At 39.2% G+C, this 22,575-nt stretch overlaps 2 protein-coding genes and 1 pseudogene across 7 annotated transcripts in view; 1 reads left to right on the forward strand and 2 right to left on the reverse strand.

Moving 5' to 3' along the window:
- The window catches only part of CHRM5 (cholinergic receptor muscarinic 5), an 86,518-nt gene extending 72,613 nt beyond the window's left edge, over positions 1-13,905 (reverse strand). Inside the window, exon 1 of the mRNA XM_017660812.3 lies at positions 145-13,905. The gene's annotated coding sequence lies outside the window, so the exon portion shown is untranslated. The remainder of the gene's footprint in view (positions 1-144) is intronic.
- AVEN (apoptosis and caspase activation inhibitor) overlaps positions 1-22,575 on the forward strand; it is a 303,004-nt gene that overhangs the window by 56,240 nt on the left and 224,189 nt on the right. The window lies entirely within an intron of this gene.
- The window catches only part of LOC140843219 (lupus La protein homolog pseudogene), a 123,576-nt pseudogene that overhangs the window by 19,709 nt on the left and 81,292 nt on the right, over positions 1-22,575 (reverse strand).

A 22,575-nucleotide genomic window follows, 5' to 3' on the forward strand; every position in this document is an offset into this window, starting at 1 on the left:
ACAAGCTTTTACCTCCAAAGGCTTAAATCTGCATAAAGCTTAAGGGAGGATTGCATGAAATCAAATCTGTTGGCTCATTCACAACATCACAGGTTTAGTTTTAGCAGTCAAGATATAAAATAATGTAATAAAATCACATCTTACCTGACAGTTGTTGGTTTGAAGCTCAGTAATTTGAACTCTGGCTGGAAATAGTAAGCTTCAGTACCTGAAATGCCTTCTCTACTTCCCTTTCGTCTTTCACCACTGTGTTTTATTTCTTGCAGTGTCTGTCTATCTGTATTCCTGGTAATCCTGTAGCATTAGTCCAGACAGCAGGCAATAGATGGAGATTCCATTTGGATAGGATTATAGAGATAGAAGTGAATTTTGCCTTTCTCTATCTGACAACAGCAGTTGATCGGCCACAGACAACTTGAATGTTCAGAACTTATTAAAAATTCATTGACTGTTTCAGCAGTGAGAAATCGTGGTTCTTTCTATAGCCATCTTATCTTCTAGAAAAGTTCTGCTGTCCATATTTCAGAATGACACATGCTCCCAAACCACGGTGCTTTGAAAAAATTATCCGGACTGCTGAAGCACGGATGGATGTTCTCTTGCACTCTCTTGCTTCCCTCGCTTTTCCCTTTACCAACTTTTCAGTCCATTAGCTTCCTTTCTGTAGAGGATGAAGGGATTTCTTCTTCTGTCCTCCTTGTGCCTCTGAGACACATAGTCCTGGTACACTGTTTTGTGAATGGTGAGGGAAAAATCCGAAGAAGGTACGGCTTTATCATATCTCCGGACAGTGAGCATACTTGGCATGAATGAAGAGCTGATATGAGCTATTCAAACCAGACAGCAAACTGATGGGATGATGCTTTCATACATAATAAACCCATTAATTACTTCTCCTGATGGACAGCAGTATGCCCTAAAAGGAAAAAAGGAAGGAGCAGATGATCATACTTGGTTTGATAGGTGCTGTCTGTTTGAGCAGCTTGTCATGTGAAGCGAATCCAGGAGAAGCTGCAGCTCTGGAATGTGATCAGGTAGAAATGGGCAAGAGTTGTTTTGACAGACAGTTAAGTGACGTATTTTGGGAGGCAAAAGAGAGCTGAGCAAAGAGGTAGCTGGAATACGGTTCCAAATGCTTTTGGAAATGTTCATTTTTCCCTGTTAGTCCTTTTGGCTGGGAGAAAGTACTCTTATCTTTTACCTATGCATTATTTGCAGAATTTTTGCTGAGCTGTGTGCTCATGATACAGTTTTCTCTAAAGAAAGAAAATAATTTTTAAAAATCTTTGAGATAGAAAAGTATATCATGAGTTTTAGATATTTGTCTCAGGGAAAAAGCTGCTTTTTGTGCAAGACACCCTTGTTTTTACATGTCTTTTGGGCACATGCATTTTGTTGCTTTGGAATAAAGCATTGTGAGTCATCACTAGTACAGAATTTTAGCAGGGTCTTCATTTAAAAATGTTCTTAAATTGGATGGAATTGTGAATAGCTATATAAAAGAATAGACCCAAAAAAGTCAATTTCATTAATTTGTACTTCATTTTAAAAAGATTACAATTTTTGCCCCTTACCTGTCCATAGAGCCATTTTGAGGGTGTTTCTAGACAACAGAATGCTTTTTAAATGTTTTAAAAATTATGAATAATTTCAAAGTTATATAAAACTGTGAAAATACATGACTTTGCTTAAGTACATTACCCAAATTCAATAATTGCCATATTAGCTTTGTTTAGCTTTGTTCTTCCTTAGCTGAGATATCATTCCACCCTGGCATGTATATTTTAAAAGTATAGACACCTTCTGACATGACCATTGCATCATAATCACACCTAAAAGTAACAATATTATAATGAACAATAATTGACAGTGGAGTTAATTGTTAATAATCCCTTGCGGACATGTAATACCCAGTCTACTTCAAATTTCTCATGCCTCTGAAACTGCTCCTTTGTATAGATTTTTTTGAATTAGAATGTAGGCAAAGTCTATACATTATATTCAGTTAGGCATTAGAATTTTCAATACTGACTTAAATCATGTGAAAAAGAAGTAAAATGTAGTTTTATGGTAACCTTCCACACACACATTTATAATATAAATATCTACCTGAAAGAACTATCTCTAGCATATTTTCTTGAGATTTTTTTTCCACTTAACATTATGCATGTACTGAAAAGGAATGTAATTGCATGTGGTGATGACTGGTTGTTGGTTAGGTTCATTGTTTCCTGTACATTTTTCTCGACTTGTTCTGGAGCATCTAGTTCAAGATTCTGCCCCAAGCTTGTTGAGGCTATGGTTTGGGCTGGCCAAATTCAATCAGATACATTCCAGGATCCATTCTATTTTATTGCTGAAAAAGACCATCTTGCTTGTTTATGTTATCAAACACAACAGAGCATTGCTACAATAAATACTCCAAGGTTTATGCCATTGATTATTAAGCTATGTTTCAACATTTGAAGTGACTTAGAATTCTGTGAAGATCTAAAAAGAGAGAAGTAAAAATCAAACGGGGCCATTGTGTTCATGAGGGCCAATGACTGTAATATAATTACCTGTAATTATATAATACACAATTATGTAAATCATTATAAATTTTCCCATTAATACCAGGGTTTTTTTCCTATGAATTTTCATTTTCCTCTAAGACTTGAATGCCCAGCTTCTTTTGGGAAGAGCAGAACATTCGGCTGCCTACTTAACTTTTCCAGGAATGCAGTAACATGAGGTCTTGAAATAACTTATGTGCTGCACTCTCCCCTGTGGAAATTTATTCTCATTCAGAGTCTGTTTCTCTCTCTCGCCTTCCCTTTCTCTCTTCTACGCTGGTTAGATGAATGAGAATGGGGAAGGTGAAATATGGGGAGCCACTGGAAGGGAGTGGATGGGAATTATACCTAGGCTGAAAGCCACCACTGAGGATCCCATTTCTGTGGAGGTAGAGAGTACTGCTCTTCCAGGTGTTCACAGACAGACCATGCAGCCCGCTCTGTCTCCCGCCCTAGGTCATGCTATGGCATGATTGTTTGGTGGCTTTGTGTAGCCATTTTTTGTGTCCTCAAACAATGTCTTGTCACTCAAACCTTGCTGAGCAAGGAGTGTAATTGTTTAATTGCCCACCTATGTGCTTTATTGAAAGCTTGGTAAATAGTTACAGACTATGACCATTATAGACAGATAAACTGAATGGAAAAAGTCTTGTTTCCTTTCTAAGCTGTCTCTGTAATCGTTCTCCTCAATCATTTATAATGCAATGTCAGTTTAGGTGGGCACTTTGCAAATGTGTGGGTCCTATTAGAGGACACTGGATTGTGGGTGACAGTGGTTATAGAGGGAACTAGAATAGTAGATTGTGAGTATATTTTGGGTGCAAGTCCTCACTCTATTTAAAATCATTATCTCCCCTATACAGTGTATAGTGTACTAGCTATACAGTGAATTAACTGGAAAATATTTACTCAAGCAGGGGCCCGTAGAGTTCCAAACCAAAAATAGGTGCATCTCAGCTGCTGTGGGAATCACTATTCTCCAAGATTTTGTTCCTGGTATCCCTGATGTTCATCCTGTTTTCAGAAAGCTACATTTATTTTTACTTTCCATAGTATAGACTTTTTGCTTTAAAGCAAGGGATTGTCTCTGTAGTTAATATTGTTCAGAGATCTAACTGGTTGAGAAACTAGTTCGGTGGATGGCTTGTTCTGCTCACCCCTAACTCCCATATGTGGAAAAGGAGGGAAAGCCTCAGGGAAATGGATTTTGTTCTCTTCGTGTATAAAAATGCACAATTTTCTCTTGTTCAGGTGTCTCAGCTCCTATCTCTCACTTTGCAGCTCCCTTTATTTCCATATTTAATTTAAACTCCCATTTTACTATAAAGTTGACCAAAAGAACCTCAAGTTTCATAGGCTTAATAGATTTTTAAAGAGCTTTATGTATAATAAAATAAATGATTTTTTCCCCCACAAAGTTCTTTCTTGCAAGAACATTTGATCCATACCCAAAGTATACTCACAGCTGTTTTTGAGTCTTTGCAAAATTATGAAGAAAAAATAAAATAATAGTTCTCCCTTAATGTTCTCCAGTTCTTAGATGAGTAGGATTTGTGTTAAGGATTTCTTCTGTGGCACCTACCTATTTTTAGGGCAGTTTAAATATTCATAATTTTGATTGATTGTGATTATTTTTCAGTTAATAAACCAAGGAAAAAAGTTGCCTTTTAAGAGCATATTTAAGAATCAATAAACTCTATCTTAAGTATGTATGCTTTTTTGTTCTTTTTAGAGACATCAAATCTTGGCTTACTTGGGTCATTCTGGATATTTTTAGACCATTAGTTGTAATAACTATCAAATATTGCTTGATTTCCTACTAGGTACATGAAATTCTCTAGGTTCTTGAAATGTATAATGAGTCTACTTTTACAACTTTGAGGCAGACTGTTATCATTTTTATTTCATGAAGGAGAAAAAGATATCGAGAAGTTAAGTAACTTAGTTAAGTTGACCCAGCTAGTAGGACATTGAACTGTGATATTAATCCAGTCAAGGTGGTTCCAGAGTCCAGGATCCAGTAAGATTCCCAACAGAGAAGAAAGATCATGGAGACTTTTCCTGTAAGTGTGAGACTCCCACTATAATTTTGAAAGAGTGGTGCCTCTCCAGCATAACTTATTTTCTACCAGAATGGGATCTGCAGTTTCTGAGATTCCTGATGATTGACAGGTGAGCCTAACAGTTGACTATGTTTGAGAAAAAGATGGTGAATTTGATGTAGAAGGAACTTACCTTCTTATCTTCGATGCTTAGAATATATAAAAGGGTGATTGTTTCTTTCTAAAATTGTTTGTGCTATTTTTTGATAGTCTCTGAAATGGCAGTGTGTTTTAGAAAACTAGTCACTTATGTTTAATGGAAAAAACTTAAGCCTAAGTGGGATGCTACTAAGGAATGTGAACTAGATATGTTGTACTTTACAATAAAATTATTAGGAAACAATTGCTTTCTCCATATATATTGCCTTCAAATAAACTGATTGCAGTTTTATCTTTTTTTTGGTCTTTTAAGAATGTTTCATTTTAAACTTCTCTAGCTCATTACTCTGCCATGGCACTCCATGTTTCCCCCATCCCAGGCCTTACCTGTGTCCTGGTGTTTGGCCCTTTCCAGTCCATCCCTCTGAATTTTGACTTCTGGTGAGTAGCAGACAACCACTAGAGGTCTCCAGACCACACTTCAGAAAGCGCTGTTTCACAGGCACACCCTAGTAAGTGGAATAAGTATGTTCCTGGGGAGATTGGTTACTCAAACTTCTTATTAAATATTTAAGTATATCTTATGTTCCAGGTCTAGACTATGTACTATCCTGGGGGTAGATTAAAACAAATGCTAAAGGTCTTTGCTCCTGAGAACCCTGCAGGTAGTGGGGACACTGATGGGTAAACACTGCATGTTAGGCACGGTCACGTCATATACTTTTAGGTTCCAGTCACCAGGCTTCTTCAGATTTCCAGGCTTAGCAAAGCTCTGCTAATACTCCTGAACTTCTGCATCGCTGTTCCTTTGCAGTGAGGTCACCTCTGCTTTCTTACCGAGCCCTGATGCTGCGCCTTCATCAGCCTGGCAAGGAGCCATTCTCTGGGGCAAATAGAATTCCTTGGATAGGCTTTGGTTTTTGTTTTCTAATAACCATCTCCACAGTTCTGGGCATCTAATCTCTAGGGAACTGCTTCATGCAAGAGTCAGCCTCTTTCAATCCAGGAAACATGGCAAGTTCCACAGTTGGGGGCCTTCCATTTCCATTGGCTTTATACTAGAGATATCTTTTTTAGAAAAGGCCTTTGTTGCATTTGCATCTGTTGTATGTTAGGGGTAAATAGAGAAGTGTGTCATAGTAACATGCTTATAGACTTTTTCTGAGTGATCCATGAAAAGCACTCAGCACAGTGGCAAGGACATAGAGGGCAACTGCTCGGTCAGTGTCAGCCGTTGGCATAATTATCGTGGAACTTAATTTTAGTGCTGGAAGGGGCCTCACAGATAATTCAGTCCAACCACCCATTTCACCAAATAATTTTAGTGCTCCTTTTTCATACGGGCTGTGTAACTGTTTGGACTTGTTATCTTCAGTGCTGTCTGTTTCGTTGCAGAAGGACACAATTTTGGTTTAGTCATTATCACCTTAAGGATTACACTATTTTTTAAGAATTCTATGGATAAATATTTTGAGCTCAATGGCTATTCTGAGTTTTAAAAGAAGTTAAGGGTGAAATTGGGCAAGCAATAAACAAAATAAAAGCCTGGCAATTTCTTAGTCTTGTATGTCTAATAAAAGTTCCACAAGGAGTTCTGAAAATTGTAGATTAGTGACTTTCTGGATAGTGAATCTATTTTTAAAAATGTAGAATACTTGAATACTTAGGTGAACAATTACTGAAGAAAAGGTAGCTTAGTTTCAGAAATAAATGGATGAATAGAGACAAGTGGGTTATATTTTTGATTAAAAAATGTTATGACAAAATTTATACCTTAAAGTCCACTCTAAAAAAACCTTAATAAATAGCTAAATATATGAATAATTGGGGATTTTTATGTGAACAGCTACTTGTCTGAACCAACAAGAGAACCTTAGGAATAAATATCAGTTCTTGGAATAGAAGAGCTTTAGGGATCTTGTAGTTGAAACAAGTTTTCATTTAACATTTTTATAAATTATTTCAAAGACAGAGGTAAAAGCAAAGCCCTAGGATTAGGTAGTAATGTATAAAGCCATTAGGGATAAATTCTAGGGTAGAGCTCTTTAAGTGAAAAATGATAGATGCATTTTAGTGTGGGCATGTGTAAGTGAAAATAATCCTGATTATAATTCTGTGATAATATGTAGTAAGATAAGGAGAAGTTAAAGGTTTTAAGCAGGAGCATGCTGTGATTTGCTATGTTTTAAAAAGTGCTCTCTGAATTCTGTGTGGCATGGTAAGAAATTAAGAAATTGGTAGACCAGTCAGGTGATTATCGTAGTAGTCTAGGCAAAATATAATGGTTCCTATCTTAGTTCGGGCTTCTCTATCAAAATACCACAGACTAGGTGGCTTAGTCCGGAGGCATTTGCTCCTCACAGTCCTGGAGGCTGGCAAGTCTGAGGTCAGGGTGCTGGCATGGTCAGGCCACCTCCCTGCTTTGCAGGCAGCCTTGTTCTTGTACCCTCCCTTGGTGGAGACAGAAAGCGCGGGTGTTTCTTTCTCTTCCTTAAAGGGTACTGATCCCATCATGGGGGCTCCACTTTCATGTCCTCGTCTCAGCCTAATGACCTCCCAAAGGCCCTGCCTCCTAATATCATCACATTGGGGTTGGGGATTCAACATATGAATTTTGGGGTACATGGGCATTCAGTCCATACCAGTTCCTTAGGCTAATGTATTAAGAGTGGAAAAGGAAAGAAGTAGACAGATGAGAGGAACATTTTGGAGGTGTAAAAGACAACTTGCTTATGAATTGGGTGTGGGTGTAATGGAGAGCGAAGTGTTGAGAATGATTCTCAAAAGTCTGGCTTTAGTAAACTTTTGTATGGAGATGCTGTTTGGTGAAGTTGGCGAAGCTGAGTGAGGAGCAGCTTTGGGAAGGGGAAGATCAAGGAGAGAATATTGAACAAGATGGACTGTAGATTTAGTAATTCTTACCTTCTCAAATACTTAAGGCATGTGGAAAGAATACAGTCTTTATGTGTGAGAATCAATGTACTCTTAGGTGTTATCTTTGTAAAGAGGTCTTTTTCTGTGGTTTAAATGATGGTTTTTACCCCCCCCCCCAACTTTTTTTTGTTTTCTGCTATATACATGTAACACACATGAACCTAATTTCTCTCCTTGCAGGTATTCCAGGAAGGCAGGAAAGGAATTGATAAATCAATCTCCCTGTATGGGGTGTGGTTTGAAAAAGCCACTCTAGGAGTAAATATGGTATGCCCCTCCACCCCTCCCCCAAAGCTGGTTGAGGATAATTTCTTTAAAGTCTTCCATGAATGGTTTGTGACATATCCGTGTTTCTTTAATGTTTTAACAAATTTATTTGCAGTGGTTCATAGGCAGGAAGGATTCTCCTCCGATGGTCTGAACACCTCATTTTCTAGATGAGAGAATGCTGAGCATCTGAGAGGTTAGCATTTACCTTAGATCCCAAGATGCAAATCTTGCAACTGGTTAACAGAAGATATGTTAGATAATAGAATATCCTAGCCTGTAGTTCTTTCCATGAGACATACCATTTACTTCTCATTTTCTCTCAGAAATTCTTATGAATAAGAAAAAATAAGTTTGATAAGGTAAAAACTATTGTTCCTGTAGAGAGAGTTCATATTTATAATTTTATAGGATTGATATGTCAGCCCTGAACTGAATAGTTTATCACCTAAAATATCCACATTGTTCTAGGCACTGGATGTAGAAAGGTAACTAAGGATCAGCTCTGTTCCCAAGCAGCTAACATGGAGTGGGGCAGACAAGCATGCAAGTGTACAGTGTCTTCCATAGTATAGAGCTACTAAAGTAGGTATAGAGTAGGAGATACAATGGGGCTCAGGTGAAGGAAGAGACAGTTTTACCTGGAGAGATTGGGGGGTTTTCTAGAGAAGGAATGTTAAGCTGAGCTGGGGTAGACATTGGGAAGGTGCTTTTTGAACTCCTCCAGAAAAGTCAATTTTAAGAAACCCATTTTGTTTTTCTTTGTTATCTGAAAACATTAACAAGAAGCTTGTTGTGTGCTAAGTGCAGAGTGTAATTTGAGATTCTATGTAAAACGTTTAAAATATTTGTAATGGGAGTGGCAACAAAATCTGCACAGGCAGACTCTCCCTTCCCGGCTTTTTAACACAAGTATTTCAGTTGCCATAACAACCTGATTATGGTGGTGCACTTGCTACGTGGTTGAGGTTGTGTCAGCACTTCCATTATAAGCTGCAATTTTCAGGATTTTAAAATTCAACGTCATATTCACTGACGTGACATATAAAACTCCATCTACTGATCGATTTTATTTTCCCTTATAGTTGAATATCCAAAAATCATCCTTTTCCCCCTCATGTTGAAAAAGTCTGTTTAGTCAGTGTCTTGGATTCTGCTTTTGTTTGTGAATATTTTATTGCTGCAAGAAACCTCCACATCTGATCCAGTTTTCTTTTATAATGAGGAAATTGGGGTTCTGAAGGATTAAATGACTTCCCGAAGGGCAAATAATTTACCATGAATTGAGTAGCTAGTACACCACAGCCCTGACAGTGCTGGAGTTCAGCAGCAGCTAGGTTTTTGGTGATCTCTTGGAACTTTGGTTAAATCTCACAATGACATGCTTTCAGTTTATTTAAATATGTCTGTATATTTGATGTGTGTCTTTTTTTCATACAGTAGTGCTCTCTGGCCACACACTGCATTGTAGACATTTGTCTGTGAGTCCGCCCACTCTCCGTGACACTGAGCTGCTCTGCCAGACCCCGAGTTCTCCAGCAAATGCTGGAGCCCAGCTTGGCTGCTGCTTCCTTATTGCTCTGACTCGTTTACCTGGCCTCTGATTGTCTCTGTTGGTTGTTCCTAGTTCGTAGACCTAATAGCCTGTTATTGGTGTGTTGTAGTTCGACTTCTAGCACTCTACTTGTACATGAGAGCACGAGAGGAGGAGATTTGGAAGGAGGAAGTGGTGAGGGGGAAGGACTGTGTTCTAGGCAGAGCAAGAAGCACATGGAAAAGTCTGGGAACTCAGGAGAGTTTGATGCTTTGAGGGCTGTTGCTTCAGTTAAAGTATTGGGAGTGTTGGGAGAAAGGTTAGAGATATAAGGGGCCTGAGGATAGTCTTGTAAAGGATTTCCTGCTAAGGTGTTTGAACTTTATCTAGTAGGTAATAGGGACCTCTTGAAAGATCATAAACAGGAGAGTGATATGAGATTACCTAAAAGTACTAGATTCAAAGACTGAAATGTGCATGAAAAAATGAGGCATAGATAGATAGACACACATTCTCCCAAGTAGGAAAATGTAAACATAGAGAAGGGAGCTATTAATTCTGCCTTGGATATGATGTAGGAAGCTTTTACAAAAGAGGTAATATTTCAGCTGTATTTAATGGATAGCTAGGATGAGCCCAGGCAGAAAGTGAAGAGAGATGATATTCCAGAGATGAGAAGCAGCTTGGATGGAGGGTTGGAGGCCAAAATGAGCCTGGCATATTTGGGAAACCTTGACGGTGCCCATGCTGGTTCAGTGTAAGGTCCCAGGGAGCCAGTGGCTTGAGGTGAGACTGGATGCATTGGGCTGAGGCCAGGTTGCCAAAGGTTTTTGGTGTTCCACGAAGGAGTAAAGACTTTGTGCTCTAGTAGCTAGAAGGGAGCCACGGTCTTTAAAAAAGCAGCAAGAGGACTTTGAGCCGACGTAGAGAAACAGCCTTAGCGATCTAGAGACTGACTCAGACGAGGAGAGAGGTGTGCCGTTCTGCTGGACCAGGTGCGGGTGTCTGTTGAACAAGGGTGCTGGAGACATTTCAGAGGTAAATTACCAGATGTGGGGATTGACTGCATAGGGCAAAGGAAGGGAAGGAGTAGGAGAGGGAGTTTTCTCATTCAAGATTCTAGGCAGATTATTCTGCTGCTGACCAAGGTAAGGAAAACAGAAAGGGGGGATAGATTTGGGTTAAAGATAATATTTAAAGACTTACATCCAAATTTAAAAAATTGAGGTATAATTTACTTATAAAATGCTCATATTTTAAATGAACATTTTGAGCTTTGACAGTTACATGCATCTGTATAATCACCTCCACAAACCAGATGTAAAATAGTGGTTCTCAGCCTGGAACACACCCACCTGGATGGCTTGTTGGCTCATAGAGCCACACCCACCCAGAGTTTCAGATTCAGTAGTGAGGTGGGGACTTGGGAATTTACGTTTCTAACCAGGTGCTTCCCGTTCAAGGACTGTACTTTGAAAATTGCTGATGTAAGACATTACCTTCCAGGTAACCGTGGTTTGATTTCTGTCGCCATGATTAGTTTGCCTGTGCTTGGATGGCATACAAATGGGATCATGCAATGTATTCTTTTATGTCTGGCTTTTTTTGCACAATATGTTGATTTTGAGATTCACCCATGTCGCATGTATTTTATCCCTTTCTGTTGCTGACTAGTGTTCTATCATATGGTCATAGCACAATTTATCAGTTTTCCTTCTCAGACTTTTGTTTTATTCCAATTTGGGGCTATTATGAATACAACCTCTCTGAACACTTATGTACAAGTCTTTCTGTGGCCATGTTTTCGTTTCTGTTGGGTAAGTACCTAGGAGTAGAAATGCTGGGACCTAGGGTAGATTTCTGTCAGATTTTCCAAGAAACTGTCAAGTTATTCTCTAAAGTGGTTTTCTTGTTTTTTTTTTTTCTTCAAGGTAGGAGAGCAAGGTCAGAGGCTTTTATTTAGAGATAAAGTGAGAGAAAAGAGCTCCTGGCTCACACCAGGAGGGGACAAGAGAGCCCCTAGTGGTGCGTTGAATAGGGGGTTTTATAGGCAGTTGAGGATTTTTCGCGAACATGAAAAAAAAACTTAGGGGTGTGGACTTGCATCCGCAGATTAGGATAGGAAAGTAGGAAATTGCCTCAGCCACTCCCTGACATTCTTTTCTGGAGGCGGGGTATCAAGGAGCAGCAGACACTGGGAAACCTTTTACCCGAGACTTAAGACTGGTAGCCAACACTAATTATCTTTTAAGTGGTTAACGGGTGCCCAGAAACATTTTTTTTTGTTGTTGTTATCATTAATCTACAATTACATGAAGAACATTATGTTTACTAGGCTCTCCCCTTCACCAAATCCCCCCAACAAACGCCATTACAGTCACTGTCCATCAGTGTAGTAAGATGTTGTAGAATCACTACTTGTCTTCTCTGTGTTGCACAGCCCTCCCCTTTGCCCCACCCCCCACATTATACATACTAATCATAATACCTCCTTTCTTCTTCCCTGCCCTTATCCATTCTTGGGTTCTGTGATTCTGCTGCTGTTTTGTTCCTTCAGTTTTTCTTTGTTCTTATACTCCACATATAAGTGAAATCATTTGATACTTGTCTTTGTCCGCCTGGCTTATTTCACTGAGCATAATATCCTCTAGCTCCATCCATCCATCCATGTTGTTGCAAATGGTAGGATTTGTTTTCTTCTTATGGCTGAATAATATTCCACTGAATAATATTTACCACATCTTTTTTATCCATTCATCTACTGATGGACACTTAGGTTGCTTCCATTTCTTGGCTATTGTAAATAGTGCTGCGATAAACATAGGGGTGCATCTGTCTTTTTCAAACTGGGCTGCTGCATTCTTAGGGTAAATTCCTAGAAGTGGAATTCCTGGGTCAAATGGTAAGTCTATTTTGAGCACTTTGAGGAACCTCCATACTGCTTTCCACAATGGTTGAACTAATTTACATTCCCACCAGCAGTGCAGGAGGGTTCCCCTTTCTCCACAACCTCACCAACATTTGTTGTTGTTTGTCTTTTGGATGGTAGCCACCCTTTCTGGTGTGAGGTGATATCGCATTGTGGTTTTAATTTGCATTTCTCTGATGGCAAGTGATGTGGAGCATCTTTTCATGTGTCTGTTTGCCATCTGAATTTCTTCTTTGGAGAACTGTTCAGCTCCTCTGCCCATTTTTTAAATGGATTATTTGCTTTTTGTTTGTCGAGACGTGTGAGCTCTTTATATATTTTGGATGTCAAGCCTTTATCGGATCTGTCATTTATGAATATATTCTCCATACTGTAGGATACCTTTTTGTTCTATTGATGGTGTCCTTTGCTGTACAGAAGCTTTTCAGCTTGATGTAATCCCACTTATTCATTTTTGCTTTTGTTTCCCTTGCCCCGGGAGATATGTTTATGAAGAAGTCGCTAATATTTATGTCCATGAGATTTTTGCCTATGTTTTTTTCTAAGAGTTTTATAGTTTCATGACTTACATTCAGGTCTTTGATCCATTTTGAATTTACTTTTGTATATGGGGTTAGACAGTGATCCAGTTTCATTCTCTTACATGTAGCTGTCCAGTTTTGCCAGCACAATCTGTTGAAGAGACTGTCATTTCCCCATTGTATGTCCATGGTTCCTTTATCATATATTAATTGGCCATATATGTTTGGGTTAATGTCTGGAGTCTAATTTGTTCCACTGGTCTGTGGCTCTGTTCTTGTGCCAGTACCAAATTGTCTTGATTTCTATGGTTTTGTAGTAGAGCTTGAAGTTGGGGAGCGAGATCCCCCCCCACTTTATTCTTCTTTCTCAGGATTGTTTTGGCTATTCAGGGACTTTGGTGTCTCCATATGAATTTTTGAATTATTTATTCCAGTTGGTTGAAGAATGTTGTTGGTAATTTGATAGGGACTGCATCAAATGTGTATGTTGCTTTGGGCAGGATGGCCATTTTGATTACATTAATTCTTCCTAGCCAAGAGCCTGGGATGAGTTTCCATTTGTTAGTGTCCTCTTTAATTTCTCTAAAGAGTATTTATAGTTTTGAGGGTATAAGTCTTTCACTTCCTTGGTTAGGTTTATTCCTACATATTTTATTCTTTTTGATGCCATTGCAAATAGAATTGTTTTCCTGATTTCTCTTTCTGTTAGTTCATTGTTAGTGCATAGGAAAGCCGCAGATTTGTCTGTATTAATTTTGTATCCTGCAACTTTGATGAATTCCAATATTAGTTCTAGTAGTTTTGCAGTGGAGTCTTTAGGGTTTTTTATGTACAATATCATATCATCTGCAAATAGTGACAGTTTAACTTCTTCTTTACCAATCTGGATTCCTTGTATTTCTTTGTTTTGTCTAATTGCCATGGCTAGGACTTCCAGTACTATGTTGAATAACAGTGGGGAGAGTGGGCATCCCTGTCTTGTTCCTGATCTCAGAGGAAAAGCTTTCAGCTTCTCACTGTTCAGTATGATGTTAGCTGTGGGTTTATCATATATGGCCTTTATTATGTTGAGGTACTTGCCCTCTATTCCCATTTTGTTGAGAGTTTTTATCATGAATGGATGTTGAATTTTGTCGAATGCTTTTTTAGCATCTATGGAGATGATCATGTGGTTTTTGTCTTTCTTTTTGTTAATGTGGTGGATGATGTTGATGGATTTTCGAATGTTGTACCATCCTTGCATCCCTGGGATGAATCCCACTTGGTCGTGGTGTATGATCCTTTTGATATATTTTTGAATTCGGTTTGCTAATATTTTGTTGAGTATTTTTGCATCTACGTTCATCAGGGATATTGGTCTGTAATTTTCTTTTTTGGTGGGGTCTTTGCCTGGTTTTGGTATTAGGGTGATGTTGGCTTCATAGAATGAGTTTGGGAGTATTCCCTCCTCTTCTATTTTTTGGAAAACTTTAAGGAGAATGGTATTATGTCTTCTCTGTATGTCTGATAAAATTCTGAGGTAAATCCATCTGGCCTGGGGTTTTTTTTCTTGGGTGGTTTTTTGATTACCACTTCAATTTCTTTGCTCATAATTGGTTTGTTTAGATTTTGTGTTTCTTCCTTGGTCAGTCTTGGAAGGTATTTTTCTAAGAAGTTGTCCATTTCTTCTAGGTTTTCCAGCTTGTTAGCATATAGATTTTCATAGTGGTCTTTAATAATTCTTTGTATTTCTGTGGAGTCTGTCGTGATTTTTCTGTTCTCGTTTCTGATTCTGTTGATGTGTGCTGACTCTCTTTTTCTCTTAATAAGTTTGGCTAGAGGCTTATCTATTTTGTTTATTTTCTCGAAGAACCAGCTCTTGGTTTCATTGATTTTTTCTATTGTTTTATTCTTCTCAATTTTATTTATTTCTTCTCTGATCTTTATTATGTCCCTCCTTCTGCTGACTTAAGGCCTCATTTGTTCTTCTTTTTCCAGTTTCGATAATTGTGATGTTAGACTATTCATTTGGGATTGTTCTTCCTTCTTTAAGTATGCCTAGATTGCTATATACTTTCCTCTTAAGACTGCTTTCTCTGTGTCCCACAGAACTTGGGGCTTTGTGTTGTTGTCATTTGTTTCCATATATTGCTTGATCTCTATTTTAATTTGTTCATTGTTCCATTGATTATTTAGGAGCATGTTGTTAAGCCTCCATGTGTTTTTGGGCCTTTTTGCTTTCTTTATACAATTTAGTTCTAGTTTTATTCCTTTGTGGTCTGAAAAGTTGGTTGGTAGAATTTCAATCTTTTGGAATGTACTGATGCTATTTTTGTGGTCTAGTATGTGGTGTATTCTGGAAAATGTTCCATGTGCACTTGAGAAGAATGTGTATCCTGTTGCTTTTGAATGTAGAGTTCTATAGATGTCTATTAGGTCCATATGTTCTAGTGTGTTGTTCAGTGCCTCCATGTCCTTACTTATTCTCTCCCTGGTGGATCTGTCGTTAGGGGTGGGTGAGTGGCATGTTGAAGTCTCCTAAAATAAATGCATTGCATTCTCTGTCCTCCTTTAGTTCTGTTAGTGTTTGTTTCACATATGCTGGTGCTCCTGTGTTGGGTGCATATATATTTATAATGGTTATATCCTCTTGTTGGACTGAGCTCTTTATCATTATGTAGTGTCCTTCTTTATCTCTTGTTACTTTCTTTGTTTTGAAGTCTATTTTGTCTGATACGAATACTGCAACACCTGCTTTTTTCTCCCTGTTGTTTGCATGATATATCTTTTTCCATCCCTTGACTTTTGGTCTGTGCATGTGTTTGGGTTTGAGATGAGTATCTTGTAAGCAGCATATAGATGGATCTTGTTCTTTTTATCCATTCCGTGACTCAATGTCTTTTAATTGGTGCATTCAGTCCATTCACATTTAGGGTGACTGTTGAAAGATATGTACTTATTGCCACTGCAGGCTTTAGATTCATGGTTACCAAAGTTTCAAGGTTAGCTTTTAGTATCTTACTGTCTAACTTAACTTGCTTACTGAGCTGTTATAATCACTGTCTGGTGATTCTTTATTTCTCTCCCTTCTTATTGCTCCTCCTCCATTCTTTATATGTTGGGTATTTTATTGTGTGCTCTTTTGTGTTCCCTTTAACTGCTTTTGTGGGTAGTTGATTTTATTTTTTGCCTTTAGTTAGTATTTGGTTTGTCTGCTTTCTTTGCTGTGATTTTATTTTCTCTGGTGACATCTGTTTAGTCTTAGGATTGCTCCCGTCTAGAACAGTCTCTCTAAAATACCCTGTAGAGGTGGTTTGTGTGAGGCAAATTCCCTCAACTTTTGCTTGTCTGGGAATTGTTTAATCCCTCCTTCATATTTAAATGATAATCGCACTGGATACAGTATTCTTGGTTCAAGGCCCTTCTGTTTCATTGCATTAAATATATCATGCCATTCTCTTCTGGCCTGTAAGGTTTCTGTTGAGAAGTCTGTTGATAGCCTGATGGGTTTTCCTTTGTAGGTGACCTTTTTCCTCTCTCTAGCTGCTTTTAAACCTTTGTCCTTGTCCTTGTCTTTTGTCATTTTAATTATTATGTATCTTGGTGTTGTCCTCCTTGGGTCCCTTCTGTTGGGAGTTCTGTGTATTTCCGTGGTCTGTTCGATTATTTCCTCCCCTAGTTGGGGAAGTTTTCAGCCATTATTTCTTCAAACACACTTTCTATCCCTTTCTCTCTCTCTTCTTCTTCTGACACCCCTATAATGTGGATATTGTTCCTTTTGGATTGGTCACACAGTTCTCTTAATATTATTTCATTCCTTGGGATCCTTTTATCTCTCTCTGCATCAGCTTCTATGCGTTCCTGTTCTCTGGTTTCTATTCCATCAATGGCCTCTTGCATCTTATCCATTCTGCTTACAAATCCTTCCAGAGATTGTTTCATTTCTGTAATTTCCCTCCGGACTTCATCCCTTAGCTCTTGTAGAGTTCTATGCAGCTCTGTCAGCATTGTTGTGACCTTTATTTTGAATTCTTTTTCAGGAAGACTGGTTAGGTCTATCTCCTTCTCAGGGGTTGACTCTCTGATTTTGGTCTGTATCAAATTCTTCTGCCTTTTCATGGCGAGAGAGATAGTTTGCGGAGCTGGCGTGTGTGACGGCTGGGAGAATGTCCCTTCTTGCTGGTTTGTGGCCTTCCTCTCCTGGGATAACAGTGACCTCTAGTGTCTTGTGCTGGGCAGTTGTGCTCAGACGGGGCTTCTGATTCTTGCCTGGCCTCTATGGAGTTTAGCTCCGCGATTGCTTGGAGTGTGGCCTGCCTCAGGCTGCTGCTCTGATATGGTGGAGCCGTGTCAGAGGTGAAACGGTTGGGAGACTGTTTATCTTTGTGAGGCGCCTCTGAGCTGTGCTCCTGCCCTGGGGGTTAGGGTGCCTGGAGTTCCCTGGCTTTCCCAGCTGCTAGGCTAAGTGTCCCAGGATGCTTCCGTCCAGCTGTGAGGCCCCTGTTCCTTTAAGACTTTCAGAAAGCACTTGCTTTTCTTTGTCCCAGGGGCACCAGCTTTGTGGACCCGCTCACAGGTCTTACTGTCCTGTTTCCCTAGTTTCCAGCACCCCACTCATACACTGTGTGTCCATGCTGTGGTGCGGATGCCTAGGGCTGGCTATTTAGCAGTCCTGGGCTCCCTCTCCCTCCCCACTCTGACCCCTCTCCTCCCGTCAGGAGCTGGGGTGAGGGGCACTCAGGTCCCGCACGGATGCGTCTTGTATCTTACCCCCTTCACAAGGCGCTGGTTTCTCGCAGGTGTGGATGTAGTCTGGCTGTTGTCCTGTGTCTTCTGGTCTCTCTTTTAGGAAGAGTTGTATTTTCAAAAATATATATGGTTTTGGGAGGAGATTTCTGCTGCTCTACTCATGCCGCCATCTTGGCCGGAATGCCAGACACATTTTTATGAGATAAAATGTACAGCATTTAGTTAGGAATAAGAGTGAAGTGTGGATCTCCTACCTTGTGGTGGTGAGCATTGGTTTCCGTGAAATTGATGAAGTTAGGAGTGAGTTAGAACGCCCCCTGCCTCACTCAGAGGCCAGGGCGGCCTGAAGAAGCAGGCTGGAAGTGAGAGACAGAGAGAGAGAGACTCTCCTCACGGATACCTAGTCGGGCTGTCGGGGTCTGATTCCAGACACGCGGGCCTTTGAGAAGCTGCTGAAGTGTAGCCTCAGCCTAGGCTCTCGCAGGTACCCATGGCCTTCCTCAGTCCCTTGCACCCAAGGAGATGGCTCTGAAGGGGAATCCTGGCCTCCTCTCGGTGACATTTCTGGCTCCCAACGGAGATGGGGGACCCACTGAGGGAGACGCAGGGAAGCCTGTCACTTGAGACTTTGAGAACGGCAGCTGGGCTGGTCCCATTTCAGTGGCTGAAGAGTGGCTGATGTTTTGTGCCATAGATGGCTTCTTTCTATAAGGACAGCAAAAGAAAAGGCAGGCTTGGATGCCGATACTCACCTCCAAAGTTATCCCGGATGAGCCCCCAAAGATGATGCCGAGGTTTTTGTTCACAAAGCCGAAGAATGAGCTTCACAAACACTCAAAGTAGAAGAGCAAGGTCAGAGGCTTTTATTTAGAGATAAAGTGAGAGGAAAGAGCTCCTGGCTCACACCAGGAGGGAACAAGAGAGCCCACCAAGGTGGTTTTAATGTAAATAGTTGAATTGTAATTAAATGTGCATTGACTGCAGTGGAATTGCATAATATTGACTAGATTGAAAGACTTGCCAAGGAAGAAAAGGTGAGGGTGGACAGGGAAGTTGGCAGAATTACCCCTTGGGATGTAGTTCATCAACAGTGATGCAACTGTTCTCCTGACCCTGAGAGAGCTTAAGTCTATGCTTGGTCTTAAAAAAAGAAGAAATCACTATTCATTCAAAGAACGTATTAAGCAGTACTGCGTGCTGGTCACAGAAGGGCACACAAGTCCCAGTCCCTGCCCCAGGGAGCTCACAGATAGATTCTTATACTTAGAAAGGCGTAAGGCAATGACTTACTCTAAATGGCTCTTGATTCTGTTTTATCAGAATGTCATTATCCTAAAAATTCCTAGCACCAGGGATTCATAATGTAAATCCCCAAACCCAAACCCAAAATACTCCAAAGCAGTTCAGATTATTGGGAAAAAGGTGCATTTGTCAATCAATGATGTTGCTCCAAGTGGAGTCACCATCTGGGAAAAAGTGATTCAAACCCAATACTGTAAAGCAGGAATCTTACATGGGTCAAATATTTTAATGTAAAAAAAGAAACCCACAAAAATCTTAGATCAAATCACTGAGAAATTCTTTTCTGAAGTCAGAATGGAGTAGGCCTTTCTAAATATCACATAAAATCCAGAAACCATAAAAGACTGTTAAATTAGATTATCTAAAAATTAAGAATTTCTGCCTGGTAAAAACTGTAATCAAAGCAAAAAGACAAGTGACTATGTGCATGGTGGAGGGGAGGGGTCATCTTTGGGAAATCATTTCTGATACATATATGAGTTTTAACAACCTTATTAAAAATGGGCAAAGGCTATGAGCAAACTATTCACAGAAAATGAAATGCAAATGGCTCTTCAACATGTGGAAGGATGCTCAACCCACTTAGGATAAGAGAAATGCAAATTAAAATTAAACTGAAATACATATTTTCAGCTCTCAGACAGACAGATCAAAAAGCTGGATGAGACAACGCTTGCTCGGGTAGGGGTGAGGCTGCATCGATTTGGAAGACGTTCAGGTTGAGGGAGTAACAGGAGCAGAGAGATGAATGCTGAAAGACAGGGTCATCAGATTCAAACAGGTCATAGAGCGTAAGGTGAAAATAGCAAAAATGACAGCAACCAACTAGTGTCAGGAGAGAAGGCAGGGAAAGCAGGCACATCAAAGGCAATAACTAAAAATGTTTGGTAGTGAGGAGGCAAACAGCGCTACAGGTGTCGGTAGCCCGAGTGCCACTTTACAAGGACTGGTCAGGGTCGCTGTAGAAGGTTACATTATACCCAGCATTTTCTATTTGGGAAGGAATTAAAATAGATTTTTAAATTAAATTTAACACAATAAATAATTTAAAGATAGATTTGATTTCCCAGTTATTTCACATTTAATTTCTGGGGGATACTTTGTATTTGAAGATGCTGAATAAATGAAATAGCTCTCTTACTCTCTTTAGCTTCCTTTAGGGTGAGTTATGTTACCTCACTGAACGTTTAGGACAGTGGTAGCCAGCCACCCCTCTGTCTCTTTCGGTTGCTAAGGAATAAGTAACATAATTTACTGACTGGGCAAGAGATGAACTACTAGAGTTTTGATTTTGAGAAAGCAAGTACTATGTATAATTTGACAGAGTGGTGCTTTTATTTTTAATTCCCAGTCCCTCCCCACCCCCGTATTTCTTATCCACCTTTAACTACTTCTGCCTCATTGCTCATTGTACTCTCAGAATTCCAAAATTCATGGTGGTGTTTAAAATGAGGTTAAGTCACTTTTCATATGATTGAACATGACTGGTTTCATATTGAAGGCAGAAGGTTGATGAGATTAACTACTTGAGAGACCGTCTGGTCTTGGATGTTATTCTCTGTAGTGCTCCCTGGTTTTAAGCATTGTACATTGTGGATTATGCCTCCAGATTTTATAAATATTAGGGGCAAATAGGGCACCAAATATTTAATGAGATTCTTGTCTGCTTGCATTCCTGATGAAGGATGTAATTATATGCTTAAACCAAAAAGCTAACTTCATTTACATTTTTCTTCTCACTCACAATTTGGTGCTATCTAGACTTAAAAAAATTTTAATTCTATGCCTAAGTATATTTCAGTAGTTCTTCTGAGTCACTAAGGCAAAAAGCTTAAGCAGAAAAGATAAACCTAATAGTGTATTTCGAATACTGATCAGCACAGATCCTACAGGATTTTCTGAGAGGCAAAGCTGTAGGTGCTGTTTTAAAAAAATAAAACAACCCCAAACTGATGTTAAATAATTAGTATCCTTTACGGTATCTGAAAAGTAAAGGTATCATTTTGCATTGGATTCTTGGACAGGTAGTAACTGCCCAAGATGTCTAGACTTTTTCCAGTGCAAAGTTGTAGAAAGATAACTGTCTAATACTTTCTAGTGGTCTTTCTGGGGTCTTGTGTAGGTAGAAAATCTAATGATTGAGAAATAAATCAGTACTGATAAGTCAAGTATTATTCATCTGAGGTAAGAGTTGAGTTTGTAAGACTGGAAGTAGATAGAGAAATATTGTTTACTAATACTGGGATATGGGGAATCTGTGTGTCCTTCAAGTGTTTTTTTTTCCTCTCCAGTTCCTTGTGGACAAGGGTCATGTCAAACTTGGTGTTCTTGAATGTTTGTAGCTGTCTTCCTCTAATGCCATGTTAGGCACTCAAATATAGTTACTGATTCATTGACAAATTTGTGTCTGTATTGTTTTCCTCAGAGGGACAGTTTCATTTCCACATCCAGTTCAATCATCTGAGAAAATTATGTAAAATTGAGTTGTTATACAAAAACCCAATATATGTTTGATCTCTATTTTTACATGTATATTGTTTGGGGAGCCATTTTTAAATAGAGTTAATATTGTTTCATCATTTATGCAATTTCATATCTTCTCAGAGATTCATTGTAATTTTTTGCCATTGAGGGTGTTGATGTCTGAACTCAGAAAGAGAAGAAATACTGAAATTTCATTGAATGAGACTTAATTTCTCATTTCCTTCTAACCAGCAACTACTACAGGTGCTAAGAATTATGGGCGAGCATCTAGGTAGGCAAAGTAGGATAAATTTAAGAGGCATCTTCTAATGGTTCAGGGCATTAGAACCATTGCAAGGCATATTGCTGTCTTCTCGGTGCTTTACCTCTTCCGACTCCCTCCATCTCTGCCCTTGAAACCTAGAGTAAATTCTCTTTTTCTTTTTTGATCTGGTAAATGAAACTAGTATGTCTTCTAATTGAAGATTATCCCCTACCCCCTTTGTTTGTGCTCTGCTCTCATCTATAATGCCACCTTGGTACAGATTCGTATTTCTAAAGCTAGGTGAGATGTTTAATTTAGTTATAAAGTACATTTTTTGTTACTGGGTGATTTAGAGACCTTGCTATTGAACTTGCATGGCTTTTTGAGCTCGAGCTGGCCTTACTTGGATGGAGAGTAGTGAATTGTGTAGTGGGTATTTAGGAAAGTGATATTTGGCATGGGTCTAATCCAGCTTTATAGATGGACTTGAGAGTGATTTCTCTGAAGCATAGCAACATCCTTCTCAGTTAAGGCACATTTTTACTTTGAAGTCTAACTATTATCTTTTCCTCCTGTGCTTTCATGGCCTTTCCTAAGCAATTTCTTCTTATAATTATTTTACGTTCACTCTATGTGTGATCCTTTACTAATAGACATGGCCCTAGAACTTCAGATGTAGCCCTCATCTCCATTTTCTATCTTTTTTGTTTGCTTGGATTGTTCTACAGTGACCCTAATTGGGTAGATAGGTACCTTTTCCCTCTTAATTGGGAATAGACAAATAAAATGTTCCCTATTCCTATTATGGAGGCTAGAGATGCTTGTCATATAGCATGAAGAGGATTTAGCTTTTGAGGTTGCCCTGGGTCATTTAGC

The sequence above is a fragment of the Manis javanica genome, chromosome 8 (genome assembly GCF_040802235.1).
Source record: "Manis javanica isolate MJ-LG chromosome 8, MJ_LKY, whole genome shotgun sequence".
Lineage (NCBI taxonomy): Eukaryota > Metazoa > Chordata > Mammalia > Pholidota > Manidae > Manis > Manis javanica.